General features: G+C 36.9%; 1 pseudogene; it reads right to left on the bottom strand.

Annotated features, from left to right (window-relative positions):
* Window positions 1–196: 196 nt before the first annotated feature.
* Window positions 197–27,223, bottom strand: LOC129721383 (ankyrin-3-like; annotated as a pseudogene).
* Between the last annotated feature and the right edge of the window lie 163 nt (window positions 27,224–27,386).

The raw sequence follows: 27,386 nt of genomic DNA, 5'->3' as shown, positions 1-27,386 counted from the left end.
CTTCTCTAGCGGCGATGTGAACAGGTTTCGATCCAGAATCATTTTCAGCGTAAATATTCGAACCTCTGTTCACTAAATATTCAACCAAGTCTAGTTTTCCTTCTTGTGAAGCGATATGCAGTAGTGTAAAGCCGTCGTTACCTTTAGCGTTTAAATTAAGTTGCTTATACTGTAGTAAATATTTAACTACCGGTAAATGACCGTGAGATACTGCCAACTCCAGTGCTGTCCTGCCATGATTGTCTTCTGATTCCACATTTGCTCCGCTGGCCAATAGAAGCTTTACTACCCTTACATGACCTTTCCCGGCAGCTATTTGAAGAGGAGCTCCATCATAATTTTAAATGTTCACTTTGGCGCCATTCGCAATCAACATTTGAGCAACATTAACATGACTCTTCTCGGCAGCATAAAGTGGTGTACATGAAGCACCACGTATGCCATCTACTTGAGCTCCATGAGATAACAAAATTTGCAATGTTTCCAAATGGCCCAATGTAGCTGCCAGGTGCAATGGCGTTATAGAGTCTGGCCCAGGAAGATCAACATGAATGTTATTTTTCAGTAAAATTTTCACTATATCACTGCGACCTAAGCTGCAGAAAATACAAGTTTGTAACCTGTTTTTGTGTTTATTTCTCTATCAAGTAAAGCTATCACCATGCTTTTGCGATTATCTCTAATAGCAGAAAGTATTGAAGTTACTCCTTTGACTTCTACTCTCGTATTAGCGCCAGTAGATAGTAGAATTTGAACGATCTCTTCGGAACCACCCTCGACAGCAAAAAATAGCGGAGTGAGTCCATCGATGGTACTAGCATTTACGTTGGCGCCATGTTTAATCAATGAAATAACAGTTTCCTTGTGTTTTCCTAAAATAGCGGCATGAAGCGCTGTATAATTGTTTCTAGCGCTGGCATTAACAGAAGCTCCATAATTAATTAGAAAAGTAACTGCTTGTATTTTTCCGAAGTAAGCTGCTAACATCAATGGAGTTCGTGCGTCCAATGTTTTATCGTCAACATCTGCATTATTAGCTAGTAAGATCTTTAAAGTTTCAATGTTACCACATCTAGCGGCAGCATGCAACGGCGTGGCGCCCTTGGAATTTCTTATGTTAATATTTGCTTTTTTGCTACTAATACATCAACAACAGAGTTTTTGCCGTTGTCAGCCGCAACATATAATGGCGTAAAACTCGAGTCGTTTTTAGCATTGATTTCTGCCCCTTTGTTGATTAATTCCTCCAGGATTTCTAGGTGTCCATTGTATGCAGCGATATGAAGCGGAGTGGCGCCAGTGTATGTGCGAATACGAACATTTGCTTTTTTATCCAGTAATATTTTGGTAATTTTTGTACGACCAAATATTGCCGCGGAATGCAAAGGGCTGATACCTTCAGTGATTTCAGCAGTGTCTATGGAAGCGCCCTTTTCTAGAAGAATGGCTACTATTTCATCGTGGCCGTATTCTACGGCATAGTGTAAGGGGGTACATCCATTTACTACTTTGGCGTTTATTTCCGCTCCATTTTGGATCAAAGCTATCACCACATCTAGATGGCCGTTTAGTGCTGCAGCGTGTAGGGGTGTGAAATTTCGGTCATTCTTCGCATTAACATCTAACTTGTGCTTTAGAAAAAATAAGCTTAGTTCCAGGTTTCCGTACTCTGCAGACGCATGGAGTGGACTAAAACCTCCCAAAACTTTTTCTATATTTCCCGTTGAAGTTTTTGTGAAAAGTAGTTTTGCAATTTCGACGTGATTGTTGATTATGGCACCATACAAAGGTGTGTAGTCGAAGTTATCCCGTATAGCAATGCTCGCATTATTGTCAAGTAAAATCTTAACAATATCTTCGTGGCCATTATGAGCAGCCAAATGCAAAGCTGTTTTACCATTTGTATTTCTGGTGTCTAGTTGTGAACGGAGTTTTTCTATGAGGAGAATTAAAATTTCACGATTGCCGAGTTCGGTAGCTATATGCAATGCAGTACGACCATCGATATCCTGAGCCGCTACAGATACATCATGCATCAAAACAAACCGTACAGTTTTTAAGTCGTTCCCTTTGGTAGCACAATATATATATATCCAGGTATATCCTCCAAGAGATTTTTTTGATCTTGCAGATTCTTTGCGAACAATTCTAAGTATTTCAAAAGCTTTTGTTTGTTTAATGTTACATTATAAAATAAATTAATTTCCTGTTTTTTCACAAAGGTTAGTATGAATCCTACCAAGCAGAATTCCATTTCCTCCCACGGCAAGCAATTGTAAGATGATTTGAATTGTCTTTTCAAAATATGAATATTCTGCGCAACTGTTTTCACAATTAACAAAAACTTTCCATCTATATGATTCGAAACATTGTAGTGCGTTTGCAACAATGTCACGTTATACAAAATGAGTTCAATATATTGGTTTTGTAGTCTCTTATGACCTTCTTATGACAGCTCAATTCATTCGAGAAAAAACGTTGATTTATAAGCTTCTCTTCAATGAATATTTCGATTGCTTCTGACAATGGTACATTTTTCAGTTTAAGTTCCTCGTATTCCGTTGATAATATTTCTTCCAATTTCTGCGATGCAAAACCTCCTTCTATACATCTATTTTAATGTTTTTCAAGTTGCTCGATGTTATTCGATTGAATTACTCATAGAAGGTCCAATCGGTTCTCGGTTTATTATGTTTGGTAGAGATCATTTTCGAATTCGCAACCCATGGATCTGGTATCCAATTTCTGGTGCTGATGTTTAAATTTTTCAGCTCTACTAGAATACTTTCAAACTGTGTGTCAGCTGTACTTGATGATATATCAGGAAAGTTGCAGGTTTCCAGCCGATGACATAGTTTCACTATACGTGGTTTGAGGTCTTCATGAATGTTAAATTGAATAGATATTTTTTTCAGTACTTCGGATGCCTCAGCGTACTTTTGTTGTTTGCGCAGTGCATGGACTAGTTGCAAATGTGTTTTGAAGCTTGTAGATTTTTCATTTTCAATGAGAGCTGGATCACGCATTGATTCCGTGCTCTCGTGCAACGACATAAGATTGTAGCAATCCCGAATGACAGTATCATAATCTTCAAGTTGCACGCAGCATTCGATACGTTCTTGAAGACAGGATATATAGCGATTCGTCGGAATTTTCTCTCCATGTTCGGTAACAAGAAGTATTTTATCGTATATATCTGTGAATGAACAAAAAAAATCATTTAATTAACTGGCGGATAAAAATGTATTGTTCTACATTAAACTATGCTTGTCGAAGTAATGAAGTTTTCAGTACAAAAAGAAATTCATTTACATTTATGTAAAGGTACGTTTGGACTTGAGAAAAAAAATGATTCGATTAAGAAACAAAACAGAAGCTTGTGTTGTACAAAAAAAACAAAAAAAAATTGTACAAAAATGGAGATGCTTTCTCGAAGTTGAATCTCTCGGCTCCGGTGTTTTTACAAAGCCAAAGCCCTCGATTCCGGTGTTTGCCGAAGTTTGAAACACCCGTGGCGAAAATGAAACACAGTCATTGGCACCGGTGATTCGGCTATCGCTCTACGTGTTGTCGATTCAACACTAACACTCAGTGGCAGTTGCAATACGCGCCGTGCCGTCTTTCAGATATGCCACTCAGTGTAGAGGGTGGTTTGGACATGGCTGACCGCTTTTCAGGATGTCTTTAACGGGTACGTTCGGTTGTTTTCCTCGGGCAGGCTTTCGAATGCAGTGACATCTCTATCATTTTCTCTTGATGAAATAATATGCCAGAGCGATCAAGTTAGCTGATAAAAATACCGCAATCGTTGGTTGGGGAATCCTGTTTTGTGCTCAATGTCCTACTGTGCTGTGTCGCAGTATTAATCCGAGATTCGTTCTCTTATATATGCTCTTTTTGAACGGAGGTAGAAAGAACTGATCAGAGTAACAACAATTTGTGCTGATCGGGTTGATTTGCTCTGCTCACAAGTGTGTAGTCTCATTTCTTACTCTGCCAGCTACTGTGCTAACCATGAGGCAACGTGATCTGCTTTTTAATGTTCGCGTTGACGGCGTTGCTGATATTTATTTAGTGTTTGCAGGCGAACAAGAAAGAAGGAAATATTTTTGCTTTTATCATTACGCACATTTTAATAATTATATATGAAAGTTCGCGTAGGTGCGAACAGCCTTCCAAATTTCTATTAACACCGGCAACGCGAATCGCTATAATATTACGTTTACTAGTAGCCAAGTTATGTCAGCTGCATTATTTAGGCAAAGCAAAGAAAATCCTACAATACCCGTCCCCGTGAGTGTACAAATTAATTTTATAAAGGATTCGTTTGGAACCACAATTTGATTTTAAATTTTTACTCCGTCGAGAACTGAGCAGATGGAATCAGTGCTCACTCGATCGGAGATGTGTTAGTTAATGTTTTTTCTTTGCACCATGAATCAAAGTGCTCTTTCTAGCATTGCGCTTATGAAAATTCGTGGTTGTAAAAATGACTACCTTTGATGTTTTTTTCTTATGAGTTGTATCAAATCAAGCAAAACTATGAGTTGAATGCATATACAGCACGTGTTTGCTGCCTACTGGTATCAAAAGCAATATTTTACATCCACACATTTCAACGAAGATGAGTATTCGGAAGCCTGTCCTCGGGCCCGAAGAGAATCTATAAGCTCGGACTTAACAACACAGTATTCGGTACACGACCAAACAACATGCTCGATGTCATTGTAGCCATCGCCACAAACGCAGTGATTACTGTCTACAAGCCCTATCAGCTTTTTACGCACCATAATGGCGGTCGCTATAATGCGTGTTCGTAATATGCGAACCTCTCTGCTTACGTCAGATTAGGAATTTCTGAATAATTGGCCATTATGGCGCGTAAAAAGCTGGATGCGTGTTTGACGTATTCAGCTTTTCACGCGCCATAATGGCGGACGCTATTATGTAACGTTCGTAATAATATGCGAACCTCTCTGTTTACGTCAGATTTTGACAACTCTGCTTACGTCAGTTTGAAGTCTTCATACAATTTATCAAAAGAAAAATATATCTGGCAACATTTGTATTGCCATTTTTTCAGAAATCGCAAATCTGACGTAAGCAGAGAGGTTCGCATATTACGAACACGCATTATAGCGACCGCCATTATGGTGCGTAAAAAGCTGGATAATGATTGGACATAAGTCTGGACATCACGCGAATGAAGTCCCGACCTACATCCAATCCCTTGAATCATGGTTGCGCCTTTTTCAAAGCTTAAACTCATTTTTTGCTCATGCAAATTGATTATAAGTAGGCAAAATATCTGTGACTACAAAATCTGAGAGACTAAAACCAATTACTGGTCGAGTTTGTATGACTTTCCAAAGAATATCGGTTATTTTAACATAAAATGGACATAACTCAACAATACGATGTACGATTTTTTCAAAAATTTACCCAGAGACGAAGAACATCTGCTAAGGCAAACTTGCAGACGATAGCGTTGTATCCATCACTGGAAGCGAGGCTAACGATCTGCAAGGACCATTGCAAAATACCTTTGAAAAATTGTCTGAGCTGAGCTTTAAGCTGGGTATCGAATTCTCTCCGGAGAAAACTGAGCTGGTCGTTTATTTCTAGGAAGCGTAACCCAGCTCAGCTGCAGCTCCTACTAACGGGTAAAACGATCACTCAGGTTTTAGTCGCTAAATATCTCGGGGTCTGGTTCGACTCAAAACGCATCTGGGCTTGTCATATTAGGTATCTGACACGAAAATGCCAACAGAGGATTATTTTCTTCGTACGATTACCGGAACCTGGTGGGGAGACCACCCAGGAGACCCTCTAAGGCTTTACCAAGCAACGATATTGTCTGTAATTGAGTACGAGTGTTTCTGCTTCCACTCCGCAGCAAACACACATTTGATCAAACTAGAGCGAATACAATATCGTTGTTTGCATGTTGCCTTAGGTTGCATGATATCGACCCATACGATGAGTCTTGAAGTGCTAGCGGGTATTCTTCCGTTGAAACATCGCTTTTGGAATCTCTCTTACCGGTTGCTAATTTCGAGAGGTTCAATCCAGATTTATGACTTTATATTTTGACTATATGGCTCAAGACATTAATCCTTCTCCATACGTTTTCTCCAATGTCGCACTATTAGATACTTCTAATAATGCTATATTCTTCGACACCACCATGAAAGAAGGCATTATTGATATCCCGGATCAATTGCAACCGCAAGATATCCCTAAGATTTTTCCTATATGTTCAAACATGTTAGTTGTAATAAAATGTCTTATACTGACGGATCTATTCTACATGAGTCCACTGGTTTCGGTGTTTTCCACGAAAATTTTACCGCCTCCTACAAATTTGATGCTCCTGCTTTCGTGTACGTCGCAGAACTTGCTGCCATTCAGTACTCTCTTAAGACCATCGAAACCTTGCCCATAGACCACTACTTCATCTTCACAGACACTCTCAGTGCCACTGAGGCTCTGCGATCGATGAAAACTGTGAGGCACATCCCGTATTTCCTGGGGAAAATACGTCGGTTTTTAAGTGCTTTAACAGATAAAAATTGGGTCCTAAAGCTATACCAGTTTTATATATCATTTGAAAAAGCCGCGTTTTCTGAGCAAAACGTGATTTTTCAAAAATGTTTATCGTTTTCCTTTGATTTTTAAATGAAGGATAAAAAAACTGCTCGAAAGGTCTTAGATGACGTTTCGCCCATGTACGGTATATGAGAGAATTGTCATTTAAGGCATTTCGAGCAGTTTTTTATTCTTCATTTAAAAATTGAAGGAAAACGATAAACATTTTTTAAAAATCACGTTTTTCTCAGAAAATTGCACTCTTCCAGCTGATATATAAAAATCAGAAAACTGTTTAAAACTTTAGGACCCCATTATCAGTTTACCTTAGCGTGAATACCTTCTCATTGTTCCATCCCGGGCAATGAAAAGGCTGACTCTTTAGCTAAGGTGGGTGCGATTGATGGCGATATTGATAATAGACCAATTGCTTAGGGACCATCCATTGATGATGTCACGCAAAATTTGGCAAAAATTAACTCCTCCCCTCCCCTTTGTCACAAACTGTCTCAACTTACTTAATACCCCACTTAATTACGTCACGTTTTGATACACCCCTCTCTCTTCTTTGATTATAATTGACTAAAAATTGAGAAATTTGTAAAAAAAAGCATTTTTTTGAAATTAGAACAATTTTGCTGAAACTAAGAAGTGAAGAAAATTATTATTAACAAGTAGAAAAGGCATCAAATCCTTAGTCCAAGGATTCTGTTGATGGAGTCGCATACTGACTATATAGAAAGCCGGGCAGTAACTGCAGCATCATTGCTGATTTCTGAAAGTCCATCCATATTCAGTTCCTCTTATTCAATCAATTCGCAAACCAAATCTTCTCTACATGTTAGTAGGATTGAGAGAGACAAAAAATGAATAAAATAGAACTAACGAACATTGTGCTTTTTAAACGAAAAAAAAAACCCAAATTAATCCACCTAGCGGTGAGACCCAGCCTTTCTCATTCAAACTTATTATATGTTAAAATAGATTTACACGATTTAACAGAAAAAATACTTCTTGAAAATTTCCGTTGGTGTCATTTTTCACTCTAAATAAGAAATTTCGGATTGCCAACAGCACAACTATACCAAAGATTCACACACACATGAGCATACATTAAAACATACATATGCAAATACCATGAAATAAACTTGTTTCAAATACATCACGCGAGAAATCCAGATGACTACTTCTGGTTGCTGAAATACACCCTAAAATGGACAAATTTTGCCTAATCCGGGTATTCCAATGGCGTAGATGCCGACTTTCAGTTTCTGGAAAACAAATTAAGATGACCAAATATCATCTATTATGAGTATTGCGGAAGCGTTACACCCAGAGACCAGAAATCAACTTAGGACGCCAATTTAAATTTCTAGATACATAGTAGTTTCCGATTTCTGGAAAACAACCTTAAAGAGACAAAAATTACCCAATGTTTTTTAGGAACCTTCTCTGGGGCCCGCAAGCCAGGAGTAAACTCCATATTTCACTTTGAAACCTGATTTTGCAGCTTCCGGTTTAAGGAAAACATCCATAAATTGTCAAATACAATTCAATGAAGGTATATCCACTTTTTGGGTACTAGAATATTGATGTTATATATAGAGTAATAATTTAGGTATCAGGCAAACTTCGATATAAGGTACATTTCGATTTTTAAGTTGTACTTTATATCGAGTTGTACCTTATATCGAATCATGAAACATTTTCAACAATAGTGCTTCGAATACTTCATTTTGTTGTCATTTGTCTACGTATAGTTTATTTTGGAAATAGAATCCAACTATAAGTGTTAATCAACTTGTTTTAAGTACAATTTGAAACACATAGTTTTTTTGGCTCTTTAGGAGACCTTTAGCCGCGTGTAATAGTTTATTTCCAAAAAGTATGTCATCTAGAAAAAAAGAAAAAAATCAAGCCGTTACGTTATTATTGCTAATTTTTTCCAACATTTATTTATTTATACAGACTTTTTATTGAAACTGCTTCTTTTTTTCTTCTTCTCGTTGTTATTTATTTTTTTGTCCGATGTATAAGAACCATCTGCTTACGGGTTGACAACTTCTTCAATAATTTTCTCGTCCTTCAGGATTTCGAAATCTGCATTTTCTTCATTGCATTTAAAAATGACCGTTTGAACTTACTTTTCTTTACACATAAGGGATGGCCTAAAATTGCACTTTGCACACTGGTTTAAAACGTGATCGTCAACCTTTTGAGTGTGAAAATGCTATTCAAATGCTGTAGTGTATTCGACAAAGTTTTTGTTTATCTTAAGGGGAAACTTTTGTTGCAAATAGATTTTTGATTAATCTGCCTAAAAGTGCAGAGAAATTATTTTTTTAAACTACTTATCAAATCAAAGTTAAGTCTTTAGCAAAGTCGTAGGTAATATTGTGCAGAAAAATTTTGCTGGACCGATTTTTACGAAATAAGTTGCAAATGAAAGGTTGAGTTGTCTCATAATACCCTATTAAATTTTATTATAATCGGACTGTAACGTTGTCTTTTATGTAACGAAATGTTAAAATTACGAAACTTCATTATCTCAGAAACTACACAACCGATTGGAACAAAGCAGGTATCAAATGAACATGCTGTCTTCAAAACCTTCCATGATTTTTACAATGAATAAACATGTGGTCCAAAAGTTATAAATATAAATGTTTTCTGATGAGTTTATATCATTCACTTATTCTTGCCTTTCTTCAAGGAAGGTCCAAACGGTCGAATGGCATATATCACTCGACTCAATTCCATGAGCTGAGCATTTTCTGTATGTGTGTGTGTGTGTATATATATGTGTGTGTGTATGTATGTATGTAACGCTCTCCCAATCCCACTAGATTTGCTCAGAGATGACTAGATCGATTTTCATGAAACTAATAATGCAAATGAAAGTTCTAGTTGCCTCATAAGATTTTATTGAAAAATGTAAAAATTATGAAACTTCATTATCTCAGAAACTAAAAAACCGATTTGAACAAAATTGGTTTTAAATAAACGGGCTCCGAGTCCAAAACTCTCCCAGCTGGTCTCGAGGTACGATGCTGGCTTAACAAGCCAGTCGTCGTAGGTTCGAGTCTCGGCTCGGGAGAGACTGTTAGTGTCAGTTGGATCGTAGTGCTAGCCCCGCAATTGTCCTGTACACTCAACAGTTGGCTGCGAAGTCTGTGTATAATAAACAGAAGGTCGAGTTCCGATACGGAATGTAGCACCAAGGCTTTGCTTTGCTTTTATATCGAGTCCAACCTATATATGAGTACAGTGACGTTTCAATTATACCACGATTTCGCGTCACATAGGGTAACTGCTCCTATATTCATCTCACTACCTATATTCATCTCATCACACCTTTATGATCAATTTATCGTCAAATTTAACCATATTTTCAACGTTAAACTTTCAGCCACTTGAGAAAATCGAGAACCAAATAGATTTTCTTTCAAAAATTTGTAGAAATTTGACGGTAAATTGAACAAATGAGAGAAATAAGATTAATATAGGTGCACCAAGCTGTTGAGATGAATAATGGAGCGATTACCCTTTTTGAAACATATTCATTTCATGTTATTCGCATGTGTTAATGTATGTTCATATATGTTTGAAAATTATGTTTTAAATGTTCGGTATGGTTTCACTGCTACCAATGATTTGTTATTTTAGAGTGATAAATAAATCCAGCAATCCGTTATCAAGGGGTATTTTTTTCTAAAACGAAGTGTTCGTGTAAATCTATTTTAACAAATAATAAGTACGAATGAGAAAGGCTGGGTCTGACCGCTAAGTGTGGAGTATTTTATGGACACTCCCCAAATGATCAATAGTAACCAGAGACGTTGACAAGATAACCAATATATTGTTTATAGAAGTTTCCATACCAATTTCGGAGTTATTTGTAACATAATAAAAATATGTACCTTATATCGAGGTAAAATGTACCTTATATCGAGTGACGCTATATCGAAGGATCCTTATAACGAGGGTACCTTATATCGAAGTTCGCCTGTAGTAAAGGAAACGTTAAATATCACGTAATATTTGTGCTAAAGAAAAAGTGAAATGATAGAGATGACTTTTATTTTAAACTAGCCGACCCGGCAAACTTCGTACCGCCGCCTCGAGTTTTATTGATTGTTGTATTGCAAAAACTGAAATACCTAACTGCTGCTAAAAAACATACCTACGATATGTTTCGGCTCTGATTTGTTTTTAGTTTTGTGATACAATCCTGCGCTCGTAAAATTCTACGTTTTTATTTCATTGAACATTATGAAGCACCTTTCAACCATAATCAAATCATTTCAATACATTTCTGAAAATAAACAGTCATTCTTCTAAATATTCTTATTTTTTCATTATTTTTTCAATTATTCAAAAGCTTGGCTTAATGCAAATATAGTAATACCCTTCTGCCTGGCCAATCTCACTGGAACAGATTTTATAAAAAACTTCAGAATTCTAAATTGTTCAAGCTTAAAATTCTGAATATAAGAAACATGTGAAAGTGGTCAAGGCGGACCTAGCCACTAAATTCTATATATTCCACAATGTCGGGGTCAGGGTCACGTGAGTATGCGACTTAGAGCTGTCCATGTGAGAAGCATGAATACTCGGAGTTTATGCCACAAATTTTCTGTGACTGTCCTTGGGTTTTATCAATAGTCATAGCGAATGCGCGACGCACGGGAAATTGCAGACGTTTGAAATTTAACGGCAAATCGGTAGGAGTAATCGAGATACGCGGAATTATTACGACTTCTCCTTTGTAGTTTCCTGTCAGAATTATCGCTTCAAGGACATTTGCCATCGGGTAGTGGTAGCAATGCATCTGTTTGGTGGTAAATTTGACCTTGAATCTATAAAGTAGTAGCACAGACAAACAGACGTGCCACTCGATGACGATTTCATCGACCAGAAAAATAACGATAATTTTGAAATTTTGCTTAGTGGGCAATAATGCCGTTGGGGTCGCTATAAGCAAGCGTGCACATTCATTATCAAAGACAAAAACCACCAGTAATGCCGCTTGTGTTGATTTAAGCTAGCGTGCACACCCATTAGCAAAGACAAAAACCGTTTTACGAAAACAAGTTAGTAGGCAATAAGTTCACATGGTGGCGCATGAGTATATCGTTTCGAATAAGGACGAAGATTTTTCAAGCTTTTTGTTCGAAGAGGCACGTCTGCTTGTCTGTGGTAGTAGTATTTGAAAATATTTGATTAGCATTTTTCTCTCAATTGAGTGTTTAAGTTATTATACTTTATTTTTCTTTTGTTCAAGACTCGTTTAAAGACTATGGAAACTAAGTTTGTAACTGACGATTTTGAGATATATGGGATGTCGAACGTCGTGCATTTCGAGCTCGTCTTGTTCTTAACCGATCAACTCCCCTTCGGGACTCGAATATTTCCTGACTTTTTAATATTCTATCTTCAGTGTTGCGGAGCCTGTCACTTTTATTGACCTGCTACTACTCGTGTCTTAACTCGCAAAACTGGAACAAAACAACGAATTTAATTTTAATTCAACGGCATGTTAAGTATTTGAACATTCCACTTACAACAACTTCATCTGAACAAAAAACACTTCGACCACAGCAGAAATTTGTCAAAGTCACCTGGAAGATATGCAAGAATCAGTTTGATCAAGTAGATTAGGGAACATTCCTTTTATAAAATACCCTTAGCGGCATCTTCGTTAGGAAGCATTCCCACAACATGTGGAAGAAAATTAATCGAAACCAACTGAAACCAGCAGGAATACCTACTCCTCAGAATTCTTGCAAAAACACATGATAATTTTTAACCTATTATGTTTATTACGTACCGACAGTGTGTTCTTCTTTCTCGAAAAACAGTCACAGCACAAATTCACAGAAACCGATGTTGAATTTAAGTGGCATCAACAGAAACCAATACGAAAGTCGCATAGAACTATTCCATAAAATATTAAAAAAAATGAAGGCTATCGTTTAAGTACGCCCCGGGGATGAAAACTTGTTTCGAATTTTTCCGAACAAAGGCAATAAAAAACCGTTATTCACTAAAACTCACAGAAAACCTCTCAGAATCTCAGAAGGGTGGGAAATATCAAGGGTTGGTTTTTAACGTTTTATAACTTTTCCAGTTGATTTTCGTTATTGCCATTGGATAGTGACAATATGGTTTTGTCCTGAACAAAAATTCTCGCAAAACCTATTGGCCAACCATTTTTCGGGTATCTTTTTTTGACGTGGGACAACGTCTTTGTTTTCTATACTGGGATGTATTCTGTAAAATAGGGAACGAAACTGGCAAATGTTACGTCAGATTTCAAACGATAATAACAGCACAACCACATGATGGATAACAATAACCAATATATTGTTGGAAAGATAAAATGTGTAACAGTTTTATAATACGCTAGTCATCATTATTATTTCACTGCTCAACGGTGAAAAATGATAAAAAGTTACAAGGAAATTTACGCGAACGATGAACCAATCACACGCGGGTATTCCTAGCACAGACGATGTGAATGGACACCAACTATTCCCAGTGATATTCTCAGTATCAATATCAAAAAAAAAAAAATGGACAGAGTTTCCCCGTCCCAATAGGTCAACTTAAGTTTGCTTCCATTAACTTAGATTAATTTGAAGTCTCGAAGGTAAAGATCTTTCGAAAAGTTTTGAAATAAGCCTTTTACTTGAACAATTTCTAAACCTGCTGCCAGAGCATAATAAAAACTGATGTCTTGAAAGAAAACATGCTGGTAAAAGCAACAATACCGTACAGTATAACATACATATTATGTGGAGCAGAGTACACGACTTCTTTTTCCGTGAAATCAAGGAAAAACTGCAATGCTGCTGCATTGATAGTAATTGAAAGTTTATTTCATGAATACGGTTACCTTTAAAAAACAATAACTACTCAACAAGAATTGAGCATTTTCGCAACGGTCATGCGATTTTTTTTTGAAGTAGAATACTTCTCTCAGGAAGTTCGGCTACATAGGGATGTGAAATGAAAATCTAAAACCGAAAAAAGTGAAAAATATGTCCAATTTCAAATGCTAATAAATCGGTTAGTATTCGATGGATTTCCTTCGTTCTTGCAGCAATAGATTGGAAAATCTTCTAAGATTCTTCCCAAAATAAGATAATTGTAATTTTATTATTCACACTATTGTACTATTGAAAATAGTCAAGCCTTGTCAAAACGAAAAATTCGACCTCTGATTGGTCGTTACATGCTTGCTTCCCAAGCACGGCCCAAGTAACAAAACTGGTTTTATCATAGTTTTATAGCGCTGTTTTGGCTGGATTGAACGCTATAAAACTTTGATAAAACCAAATTTGTTACTAGGGGGTCGACAGGATCATATACCTTGCAATTGAAAACATGCTATTTGGCCTATATAAGAGCCTGTTTCAGCCGGAGCTGCTCATAATAGGTCTAGACAGCGACAACAGTAGTCGTCCTTCCTTAGCAGCAGCGCTAGCCCTGTGGTTGGTCACCACGTCTCAGGAGCAGCGCGGGTTTTCTCAGCGTGTGTCGCCAGACAGCCATTATTCCCCCCGTGTTGGGGCAGCATGAAGATTACCATCAGGAAATCCAATTTTGAACATCAAAATGCCTTTTTGAAGGCAAATAAACAAGTCATTAAAGTAAATAATTTTTGTCAACGCAAGCAAGCATTCTGTGTTGCATATTGTCGCACCCGTCTAATTTACTGAATGTGAAATAGCTTCCATAGTGCATGTTGTCCGTGTATCTTAATTCCCCCAATGTTAGGGCAGCTCAAAGGTTGTAATTAGCAACCGATTTTGAACCGCAAAATGCTTTTTTTTAAGGCAAATAAAAAAATAATTGAAGGTTAATAATTTTCTGGCATCAACACAAGCAGACATTCTGTGCGGGATGCAATCAAATTCTGTTGTAGTTGTCTAATTTTTACTTTATTTAGTAAACCCCCCACTGCAGGGTCAGCGCAAAGGCTGCGATCAGCATAACCAACTTTGAATAACAAACTGCCCTGTTAGACCGCATTGACAAAGACAGTTAGTTCGACTATGCAGAGCTAATATGAAGTCGATTCAATCAATCAGCAGTAACAGAATTTCGTCGTCTCCCAGTTGCCAAGTTGGCAACATGATGCAACACGCAACAGCGAGCAAACGAAATCGCTTGATGTTACAAACCGCAATAAGATACGGGTTAAAACCGTTGCGTGTGTGAGAGCACCATCGGTGTTTTTTCGCTGGATACAAAAATCAAATGTGAACTGTGGAATAATTCGTCTAAAGCAGCGGTTCTCAACCTTTTTTTGTCCGCGTACCCCTTGACGATATTTTCATATCAATTGTACCCCCTGGCTTGAAATGTTCTTGCAGAGTGGGAGAGAGTAATGGTAATTCATGTTGTGGTAGTCTAGTTAAGGTTCCAAATTAAACTGTAGCTTGTTTGATTGCTACAGTCATGTTTTAGGGGCTAGATTGACCAACAAATGAAGTATTATTGAGAATTATTGCTTTGTCCGCCATTACTGATTTTTCTTTCGCGTACCCCCTGAAGGCTTTCGAGTACCCCCAGGGGTACGCGTACCCCAGGTTGAGAACCGCTGGTCTAAAGAACATAAGGAAATGGTAAACCTAAACTGAAAGGCGTGGCCTATTACGTAGCACCCTTCGGCTATAAAAGAGTGTTTCTGGGAAAACTAGCTACATTCATTAGTCGGAGGGTGAACTGGATGGACCGTCCACAACGTTGACAGCAGGAGCAGCAGATATCGGCACTTAGCAGTAACAGACCATAGCAGCGGGTCGCGCCTGTGGCTGCCTTCAAATTAAACACTTGTCCTGTGGTTGGTCACCACCTCTCAGAAGCAGCGCGGTTCTTCTCAGTGTGTGTCGCCAGACTGCCATTATTCCCCCACTGTTGGGGCAACATGAAGATTGCCATCAGGAAATCCAATTTTGGAAATCAAAATGCCTTTTTCAAGGCGAATAAACAAGTCATTGAAAGTTAATAATTTTTGTCAACGCAAGCAAGCATTCTGTGTTGCATCCTAGCAATTTAAATCTGTCGCACCCGTCGAATTTACTGAATGTGAAATAGCTTCCACAGTGCATGTTGTCCGTGTATCTTAATTCCCCCAATGTTATGGCAGCTCAAAAGTTGTAATCAGCAACCGATTTTGAACCGCAAAATGCTTTTGAAGTAGAATACTTCTCTCAGGAAGTTCGGCTATATAGGGATGTGAAATGAAAATCTAAAACTGAAAAAAGTGAGAAATACGTCCAATTTCAAATGCTAATAAATCGGTTAGTTTTCAATGGATTTCATTCGTTTTTGCAGCAATCGATTAGAAAATCTTCTATGATTCTTACCAAATGCATGAAATTGCAATTTTATTATTCGAACTATTGTAATATTGAAAATTCTTAAGCCTTGTCGAAACACAAAATTCGACCTCCGATTGGTCGCTATACGATTGCTTTCTTAAGCTCGGTCGGCAGAGTTATGGACCTAGTAAATTGGGATTGCATCATTTGGCCTATATAACATCATCAGATGATAAACAGACATTTCATTGGATATTAAATTGAACAACTGAAATTTGAAGAACACAAATGAATATTTGAAGAGTTAATATTTTCTCGTTTTGCGCTATAATCCAAAGTTAATTATCTTCATCTACATGCATACTCTGACTATTATTACGTGTTTGCGTCGCTTAGTGTTTGGCTACGGTTATGCAGAACGCAAATAACGGCACGATGCGATTCGTCAAGACGAAATGTGTTGAAATGTATAGCTCTACTTCGCCTTAAAAAGAGCTGTACATTTCACCACGGTAAGGCGAATCGCATCGCGCCGTCATTCGCGTTCTGCATAACCGTAGCCTTTGTTCCGTTCCCGTTTAATGATGTCGTATTAAATGTGCATATTACAATTCAGCAACACCTCAACTTTTCATTTGCACAAAATTTATAAATAGTTCATTCAAAATATCAAACAAAAAGAAATTACAATACTGCCATTGAACGGTCAACGTTTATATACTAGAAAAAATGACTGACACGCAAGAAGCCGGGTTATCTTTCTTGTAAAAGTATTCTACTTCAACCTTGCGGTCGTGGCTTTGCATACAACCTTCCTGTGATTTTTGTAATTTATCTTCGATATTCAACAAGTGATCGTGATCGAAAGAGTAGATTTCCGAGAATACAAATTTATAGAAGCTTAAGAGCCAGCCAGTGCTTCTGAATATTTTGTCGATTCACAAATTGAACAGATCAGAATCTTCTTTCACATTTCAACATTGTTAGATGATATATTTTTGTTTTCAACTTGACATATTATACTCTTACGTATATTAGCTGTCTTCGTAATACAGTGAATGTAATTGTTGGCAAATGAAAAAAACTTGTCAAACAAAAAACAGAAAATAATCATTTCGACTTTTAACTTTCTTGTAATTGTTGATTGTTATGATTTTTCGCTGGAATTTGTCGATAATTTTGTTCAACATATCTTCTTATGTTTTCCTATGAGTGAACCGATGTAACGGCTTCGAAATTATTTCCATAATAAGATTAATGAAATAAATTTAATTTGATCAGTGTTAAATAAGACAAAATCATGTATTATGACAACGTAGGTATTGTTCGATTTGGTTTATGAGGAAATAGAGTTCATTCTAAATTCTTGGTGCTTCTACAATAACAACGACACGCTTGTGCCTTGTTAAATAAATGTTGTTCGCACAAAAAAACACTACACAATATCGTTAAGTGTAATCGAAGTTCTTTCGAGTGTTGTTCAATAAATTTCTAAAAAGAAAGTTTATGGAGAGGCTGCGTATAAAAAATACTTAAATCACAGAACAAACGAATTGTTACTGTCTGCAGATTCTGTAACTTTTGTGACCAAAAATTCTTCTAATTACAGTGTGTAGTCCCACGTCACTTTTTCAAACAACCCTAGGGCTGTATACATTGTAGTATTTCAAACATACATGATACCAATTGTTTTTCACGTGACCATGTGACATAAAGCTGTTTATGCGAGAATATGCATGTTTTAGGTTTAATGCCACCAGTTATCAGGGCTTTGGGCATTATCGAATATCACCCAACTGTGGAGCGCGAAGGTACATACAGACGTTTGAAATTAAATGGTAAATTGGTAGGTACACGGAGATATTTCATCTGCTTTTTGAGGCAGATCTGCTGCCTAAGCACAGTGCAATGGACACTTGGCAACATTATAGTTTTCAATTCAACATTCAACAATTAATTGTAAATCCAGAGATTTGTAGGAATGCAATAGTGCCTATTTAACGAAACATGAACAGAAATCAGTGTTTTTTGAGAAGCAAAAACTACACGATTCTTTTACCAGCTAACAGAATCATTGCAGCATGAGCAAATGTCAATCATCTAAGTCAGTGTGCATTCTTGTTCTTTCTTTTCATTTATCAGATAAATAAAACGATTATTTGCAACTTTGCTCAAATAAGCCAGAAATTTAATTTACATTATCAAGTATATGCTCTTGAATAAAATCAACGCCACGTTGAGAGTATTCACATGCATGTCGAGTTTGCTGTTACCACGCTATAGCGCTTTTGCATAGAAAAGGTGTAGTAGGCAGCGAAAACGAATATCACTTTATACGTGAATCATTAACAGGTGCTTGTTTACTCAACAACGACGCCTCAATAACGACGCTACAACAGCTTGTCTACCGCTCATAGCCTGCAATCATAGTAATCTCATGACGTTGTTTTTGGAGTAAAAGGCAGGAAAAAGCGAAAACGTATTTCAATATTTTTTAAACTTTATCAGTTGATTATTGTTATTTTTATGGCTTATTAACTCGTCGGAGATCAAGACAAAACAAACACAAAAAGAATCATTCAAATCCGTTGATTCTATTTGGAGTGAAACGCCGTTATACAGACACCAACTTATTTTTATTTAATAGATTCAATCCCGAGCAAGGCCGCAAACATTGAATGATGTTGAGGCCACATATTTTGATCGTAGCTATAGTTTTAAACAGTCTCTGGGTTACGTATCTTTCTATAACTTTTAAACCACATGCATAAACATTATGAAATTCATTGTTTAAGGGTTTTAAAGCCCATTAATTTGAATTCAACTATGTTCATACCTTCTAAGATATAGAAGCGATTTTCCCATTTTGCCGCAGCACACATGTACATCTATACTTGCATACATGCAGAAAATGCTCGGTTCGTCGAACTGTGTCGAGTAGTATATGACATTCGGCCATTTGGATCACTTTTCTACCTTTTAATTAGCCAGTGATCGTTAGAAGAAATTCAATATGTTTACTTTCATTATGTGATTTCACATTTTTATGAACAACGGACAAAGTTATAATCTGATTACAATGAAATTCAATAGCAAGCTATGGGGCAACTAGACCTTTCATTTGACACTAATTTTTTGAAAATCGGTTCAGCAATCTCTGAGAAAAAAGAGTGAGTTTAAACAACCTCAGGATAACTTTTCTTCACATAACTTTTGAACCATATGTTCAATCATAACGAAATTACAAAGTTAAGGGTTTTGGAGACCGCCCGATCATTTGAAACCAGGTTTATTTAAAACGGTTATGTGGTTTCTGAGATATTGATAAAAATCCGATTACAATGAAATTCAATAGCAACCTATGGCGCAACTGACCTTTCATTTGCAATTAATTTCATGAAAATTGGTTCAGCCATATCTGAGAAAAGTGAGTGAAAAAAAAAGTTACACATACACACACACATACATACATACATACATACAGAAAATGCTCAGTTCGTCGAAAGGGGTCGAGTGGTATATGACTTTCGGCAATTGGGACCAAAACCTTTAGTTTTTCCAGTGATTGCTATACCTTTCTAGGAGAAAGGCAGAAATTGTCATTTATTTTATCCCAAGCAAATCTTAAAAAAAGGGATTGTAGAACTATGAATGAATGATGCAAGTACATATCATAAATAATTCTGAATTGAACTCTGTAGTATAGATATGTGTCTTCTTTATTTTGTTTGAGTTGAAATGTGATCTAACACCAGGGTGGCCACTCAAAATAAATTTTCGATTTCCCGGTTTTCCCGATGATATTTAATGAAATTTCCCGATGTTTTATTATTTAAACATATGAGAAAAAATTAATTTTTATTTACATGTTCATTTATGCCTTGCAAAAATAGTGTTACAAAACTATGAAAAACATTTTTACTACGTTGCTGTACGTAGCTGTTCGTCGACGTCAGCAAGTACCTTCATAGTGATCTGTTGCACGATTTTCGCCTTTTTCATCTCCAAATCGTTGTCAATCTTCGCCTTCTCGTGCTTTCTTGTTTCCTTCTGCTTTTTTCTCTGTCAACCTACTCTTGATCTCGCAATGCTTTGTATCAGGGTGCGAATGAATAGTATGGGATACAGGGGCGACTCGTGGCTGTCGAACCTACCTGTTCAACTAGAAGTTCTGAAAATCAGAGTTTGGGGAAGTAACTACAATTTTATCCGCGAATAAAAGCAAGTAATTCCCTTTGTTACTATTTAAAAATAAAACTACAAAAAAAGAAAATAAGAGCATGATTTTGGATTTTAAATTCATTTTTTGCCTGACGTCCCCATGTGCATTGCACAGGTTGCACCTATGGACGAGTCGCCCCTGATGGGATAAGACTTGGGGCGTAGAAGATTTGTCTTCTCGAGAAAAGTCCTCATGCAAAATCAAGCAAACTTTCGAAAGAAGAGCCTCAAAAAATGATTAATTGAAAAAATACATATAAAATTGTCGAAATTTTTTTACTATGCAAAGCACGTGAAACGCTGAGATCTCTTATCTCAAAACATTTTTTTTTGTCGAAAAACTTCCTCCTGGAACTTACGAAATTTTCGAGCTATGGCCAATGGAATGTATGAGAAATTTTCTCATGGTCCGTGAAATAAGTTCAACTGACACTCTGAATAAACAATTTGAAAAATAACTATTCAAAACATTCAAAGTACGCGACTTTTCCTGAGAATCCGCATAATAAACTGTGGAAATTCCGAAATTTGCGTTCAAAAGATGCGTTAAAAACCACCAGAAAACTGCGTAAAAACTAAATTCAACTTTATTTCAAAACAAATCATGACCGTTTGTCAGGAATTCGATAAATAAGAGCTCAATTTTTAAACCAGCGTACAACACATACTTACGAAATCGTCTTGAAAATTTGAAAATATGTAAAACAAATTGTTCTACCAGAAATATTGAAAAATAATTTGTGCTCGATCTGACAAGTTTTTAAATACCATTAATTTTAATTTTTTTTTTATATATATTTTATTTATTTCAAACTATAGCTATAGATTGAAATTAAAAAAATATGAAAATTTTTTTATTTGTTCCAATATTATATTTCTTAGAAATCTAGGAATTAATTTGCTTTAACTCGTCCATAGGCAATATTCGTAGAAGTTTTTGAGATACAAATTTTTAATTATTTCATCCATTAGAACCAACACGTTTTATTTTATTTTATATACATTGCTTATGTCAAAATGATCCAAATATCTACGAGAAAGTCATGTGTCTTCTAAAAAAGCAAAGCCTTGGTGCTACATTCCGTATCGAACTCGACCTTCTGTTTATTATACACAGACTTCGCAGCCAACCAGCCAATGTACAGGACAATTGCGGGGCTAGCGCTACGATCCTACTGACACTAACAGTCTCTCCCGAGCCGAGACTCGAACCTACGACGACTGGCTTGTTAGGCCAGCATCGTACCTCGAGACTAGCTGGGAGGATGTGTCTTCTAGTCGCAAGCAAATACGAAGTTCCATTCTAGTCAAAAATGCACATGTTTAACATTCATTTCGCGTTAAAATGCACATCACTCGATTGATTTATTTATAAATATGAATGAAAATCGTCACGTTTTGAAATTTTTAGGGTAGAATGCCACGGTTGCGGATTTGAAAAAATTATTTTTATGATATCTTACAAAACATTTTGATTTAAAAGCTCTAGAATAGTTTTCCTTCTTTTTGTGTAGCTATTGTTTATTTTTGATATAGAAAAAATCTGAGAAATCTTCCATAAACAGCTCTTCAAGGTGGCGTTTTTCCTCAACAAAATCCAGTAGTAAAAAGGTCGAACACAGATTGAAAAACAAAACTTTTTATTTCCTGCGAAACACTTAATGTGGAGAATGTTGAAAATAACAGAGCTTTGATTATTTATATTATTAACGAAATTTCAGTAGATATTGACCTAGTTTCCGCACCATGACAGACGAACACAGTTTGTAAAAATATCTTATATAGATTTTCTTTTGGCTCCGTAAAACATTAATTTGTATTGTGCCGTGTCAAATAAATTTTTTGTGAAAAAAAATAGATTTTCTTTAAAATATGTCACTTGTAAATATTAATCCGGTTCCGGTCCGGTTCGAAATAAAATCGAGCTTCGAAGATTCCGGTCCTACCTGAATTTTGATAAGATTCTACCCAATCCGATGTCGAACATGTATTCACACGAACTTTCAATACGTATCTCGCGGAACGGCAGACATGAAGAAGGATGATTTTCCCGGCGTGAAGTAAAATTTCCCGGTTTTCCCGTCTTTTTTTCCGGTGATTTGAAATTTCCGGCTTTTTCCCGCTTTTCCCCGGTAGAGTGGCCACCCTGTAACACTCAAACAAACCCCCCCTCTCCTATATGTCAAAATGTCACAATAATCGAAACCCCCTCCCCCCATAAATGCGTGACATCATTAATGGATGTCCCTTATGATGATTCTATAGCATTTTGCGTCAGAAAACACTCAATAGGTGGCAATTATCATGGAATTCAGATGAACTGGGATGGTGGCTACTGGCTACATTCCATTTTTCCTAAGGTATCGACGAAAACCTGGTTCAAGGGATCGGATGTAGGACGGGACTTCATTCGCGTGATGTCCAGACTTATGTCCAATTAGTATACGGTAAACACGCAACACAGTAATCACTGCGTTTGTGGCGATGGCTACCATGACATCGAGTATGTTGTTTGGTCGTGTACCGAATACTGTGTTGTTACACACTTAGATTTTATTGCCGAGAACTCAACAGCTGATAAATTCAGCGAAATGTTCTACAAGTTTTCGGCAGAATTTTCAAGAACTTCGGCAAACGAAACGTCAATACTTGCTGGTTTACGGTAAATTAGTATATTTGCTGAACGTTCGTCGAAATATAATGCTGACATTCGTTAAAAACTTCGCCGAACTCAATCAGCTGTTGGTAAGTTTGCCGAGATAAATTAAGTGTGTGGGTCCGAGCTTATAGATTCCCTTCGGGCCCGAGAAAAACAACCGAACGTACCCGTTAAAGACATCCTGGGAAGCGGTGATCTGCAGTACATTACACAGGTATAATGCTTTCTGAAAAATTTATTTATTTATTTATTTACTTAGCATCATCGGACAACAGGGTCTACATAAAAAAATAAAACTTAAAAAACTAACAAATTAAAAAGAGCTTCGGCTACGCAATCGACATTTAAACGTTTCACAGCTAATATTGAAGTCGAACAAATGGAATACGGAATTAAAAATTTTACACATAGCAGTAATTGGTTCGTTTTGACCATATGCAGTCCGATGGAAAGGGATTCTGAGAAAGTCAGTTGTCCGGAGAATTCTGGAGGGCGCGTTAACATTGACTAGAATGCATGGCGCATCTATTGATCCACAAAGCACCTTTCCAACAAATACAGCACGCGTGTCATCTCTTCTTTTCTCTAATGTGTCCATATCCAGCAACTTGCACCTATCTATATATGGAGGAAGCTCCACAGATCCTGTCAAAGGGAGACCTCGAAGTGCATATCTGATGAACCTTCTCTGTACCGATTCGATTCGTGCAGTCCAGAGCCCAGTATAAGGACTCTAAACAACTGCCGCTGTTTCAAGGATAGAGCGTACAACTGTATAGTACAAGCAGTAAGGATCACTGCTGTAAGCAGTACGGATCAAATGCTGACATTAAAATTTAAAATTCTTTTGTCTATTTGTCAGATTACGGATACAGATATATTATGCTGAAAACACGGAAACGAAGAGCCTGCATCTATGCTTACACAAATATTTCGAACCAACTACAATATTATTGTTTTACCAATGGAAAAAAAAGATTTTGAAGACCCAAAATATTTTTAAGTCAAAATTGTATCTCCCCTCCTCTTACCATAAATCCCCACTAGCTCGTAGTCGGCCGCAAGAATTAAAAGAAGTGCCTCTCTCTTTTTCCTGCTAACGTGGAAGTAATACGAATTGTGTTTGGCATACAATGCAGTGTTCAGTTCTGTTCTTTCTTAGTTTTTCATTCTATTCACGTGTTTCATAAGTTGGTTATGGACTCGCGAAATCAAGTGAAACGTGGGTTTTTTCTTCTGACTCATCAGGTTTATGTATGTCTCAAAGGGCTGCAGCAATGTGATAAGTTCTTCCTGGAGCTTTTCGTTGATTCCATATAACCGGGTTTGTTGCTTAGCTTAAAAGAGGATTGCCTGGACTCCCTTGGTTATGTCTCTAAAAAATTTCAGCATCGTTAAAACTGAGTTCCACCTAGTGGACACAGCTTGCTTGAGAGACTTCGATAATTTTTTGTTCAGTCCGGACCTCTTCATGTATGCCACCAGCCTTTTTGTAGCTTCCAGTGATTGAACTATATCCGAACAATATTTTTTACTTATTTTCTCTTCGAGTAAATGTGACACTCTCAGATTCATGACATGATGTTGACAATCAAACCGTTGCTCGGAGACGGTCTTTACGTTGCTTCCGCCGTCAGTTACACTGACTGAGTTTTTCATTATGAGATCGACTTTTGACGAATCAAAAAACTCCTCTACCTTAAGCTGGATTTTATTTCTGATATTCTCAATGGTTTTCTTCTCTTCGAATACGATTAGGCCCAAACACGGTGAGCGCAGTATTCCACGATTGTCGAAATAGTGGCTTGTGAGCGACAAAAAATGCTGCTGTTTATGTCTGTCTGACCACGAATCAAATGTAAAACTCAACTTAGGAAAAGCTGGCGCATTCACGATGCTCTCCTTCACTGCCGAAAAAACTTTTTCTCTCTTCTTCGAGCCTCGCGCGTTTCAATGTATGTCGACTTTGCAAAATTTTATCAATTCTGCAGGCTCCATGTTTTGCTGTGCGGAATCCCGATCTTTCCACGTTGCTGATTGGCATAAAATCACCTGATAGAAAGAACATAGATAAAAGAAGCCCAAAATGGTAGTTATCATGGCTATGTGCACTGGGAGACTAGCAGGAGAAGCTAATCCACTCTTTCTTTATCATTTGTTGCATTCATACAAATGATGTTTTTGAAGGTGCTCTAGAGCACCACTGTGCTTTTTGGGTCAATTTTTACATCATGTTTTTAAAGAATAGATTCATTCTGTTTAATTTCATGCTTTCGTGTTGGTTCAAAAAACCAGAAAAAATGCATCTCATAATTAGCTTTCGTTTACTTGTTCCACTCGAATCGAATAAATAAATTTTGTTGTTTGGCGAGTTGATGTGTAGGACTAATAAATAAGAAAAATGAAGCATTACGTTACTTTTTCATTAGGAAAAATTTCATATAGAACTTTCAGCTAAGATTCTAATTTTTTAGAAGTGACTTGTATAATTTCAAGTCAGTCCTTATCCTCCCAATGATACTCTGGTGCACCAATGTTTAAGCATTTACAAAAGTGTGAGTATGGTTGGAAAAAAAGCCGAAACTTCTTCTAACAAGAGTGAAAATGGTTCACTTGATATTTTCCAAAAAATTGTTTCCAGTACGAGCTGCGATTGCTCGTATCCAACTTGTGGTGCTGTAGAGCAACCACGGTTGATAGAGGGTTGATGAGTAAAATATGGTGTAACGGTTAGACCAAAAAGTAGGCGCAGGAAGAAGCGTTTTTTTTCACTTTGGAGGGTTGGAGACGAAGCATCACTATGCAACAGCGAATAACTTTTTCGTGTTTGTTGATATATTCTTACTAACTAGGCAATTGAATATCGCAAATTCAGGTGTTTTAAGTTGGAAATTGTTTCTTAAATTGATGAATATTAGTAGCAAGGTATGTAGCATTGCCATATTTATAATTTAAATGCATCCAAATGATATACCTACTATGAGATGCGATAATTTTCATGCCCTAGTTGTTTATAAACAAACCTACTCGCTAACAATTTTTTTTCCAATATGGCCGATTCTGCTTTTGATATACCTCTACACCACGTCTTTATACATCATGGGTTAAACAAAACGAAAAGTGAAATTATTTCCTGCGAATGATACGCCCTAATTGCGAAAGCGAACATATACTATTAATTAAAATTACAAATTTCTAACAGTGTTAATGGTGACTTCCACCATTTGTGATTGGCCACACGAACCCACAAACTAATATTTATCATAAATACCTTAGCTACTAACCAACCCCCCTTATTTAAAAAAGTGAAATCAGGGGCGACTCGTCCATAGGTGCAATGCACGTGGGGACGTCAGGCAAAACATGAATCTAAAATCCAAATTCATGCTCTTATTTTCCTATTTTGTAGTTTTATTTTTAAATAGTGACATAGGGAATTACTTGCTTTTATTTGCGGATAAAATTGTAGTTACTGCCCCAAACTCTGATTTTCAGAATTTCTAATTGAACAGGTAGGCACAGACTAACAGACATAACACGTCGAACAAATTTTCAATAAAATCATCGTTTGGATGATTCCAGTACTTTACGTTAGTAACACTAGCACCATCTGCTGTCGTGTTCGCGCTGCGTCATGTATTCCAACATCAGCGCCAGAGTTACTGCATGTGTCAAATGGGGAACTACAAAATATGTATGAGATTGCGTGACAACGCCCCAGACGGCGTTTTCGCGCGATGACTGGTATTTGATTGAAAATTTGAAATGAACGTTTTTTGTGGCGATGGAGCTAGTTTCCAGTGTTACGTCTGTTTGTCTGGGAGGTAGGTTTAACAGCCACGAGTCGCCCCTGAGTGAAACTATTACTCTGTCTTTGAAAAAAAAAAAAAAGAAACTACTATCTAAAGTGACTCTAATGCCCATTTCGCTTTTGCTGTGTTGCTACACTTGTGCCCTGTTGTTGTTTTGTTGCACTCTTTGCATTTTGCGGACTTATTTTGCGGACTTACGAAAATGCAGCTGATTGTAGCCCCGTTTGATTGTTCGTTTTCAGGCTTCAAAATGAAGTCTGGAACAAAGTAGCACCATCCTCAAAAGGAATTGTCACGTAGTCGGCCGCGAGATATAAAGAATGTTCCTCCATCTTTTCCCTGCTAATTTAGAATTAAAAAAAATGTACTTGGCTCAGTTAAACATAAATTGTATCGTGCCGTGTCAAATAAACTATTTTTAAACTAAACTCAAAAGGAATTCAATATAAATAAAATGAAATAAAAATACCTGCCAAGTCCTGCGCCTCTATCTGGTTTAAATGCACAATCTCCTTGTCTACGACACTGCTTTTGGTTACAAACGCCGTTATTTTCATCTGATTTGAAACAGCACTGTCTGTTTTCTTGATTTCTCGTTCATGGGCAGAGATATGAGCAGAGATGCCAGACTTTTTTTTGGCAAGTCTGTATAATCCATAAAAATGTCTGTATAAGTCTGTATTCCGCTGCGAAAAAAAGTTACCGATACATTGATACCTAATTATTTGTCGACCTGTCAGATTGTTTTGTTTTATTGCTTGTTTTGATTGTTCT

This window comes from Wyeomyia smithii, chromosome 2 (genome assembly GCF_029784165.1).
Source record: "Wyeomyia smithii strain HCP4-BCI-WySm-NY-G18 chromosome 2, ASM2978416v1, whole genome shotgun sequence".
Lineage (NCBI taxonomy): Eukaryota > Metazoa > Arthropoda > Insecta > Diptera > Culicidae > Wyeomyia > Wyeomyia smithii.
Note: the sequence above shows the minus strand (reverse complement) of the source record. Positions and strands in the feature narration are given on the sequence as shown.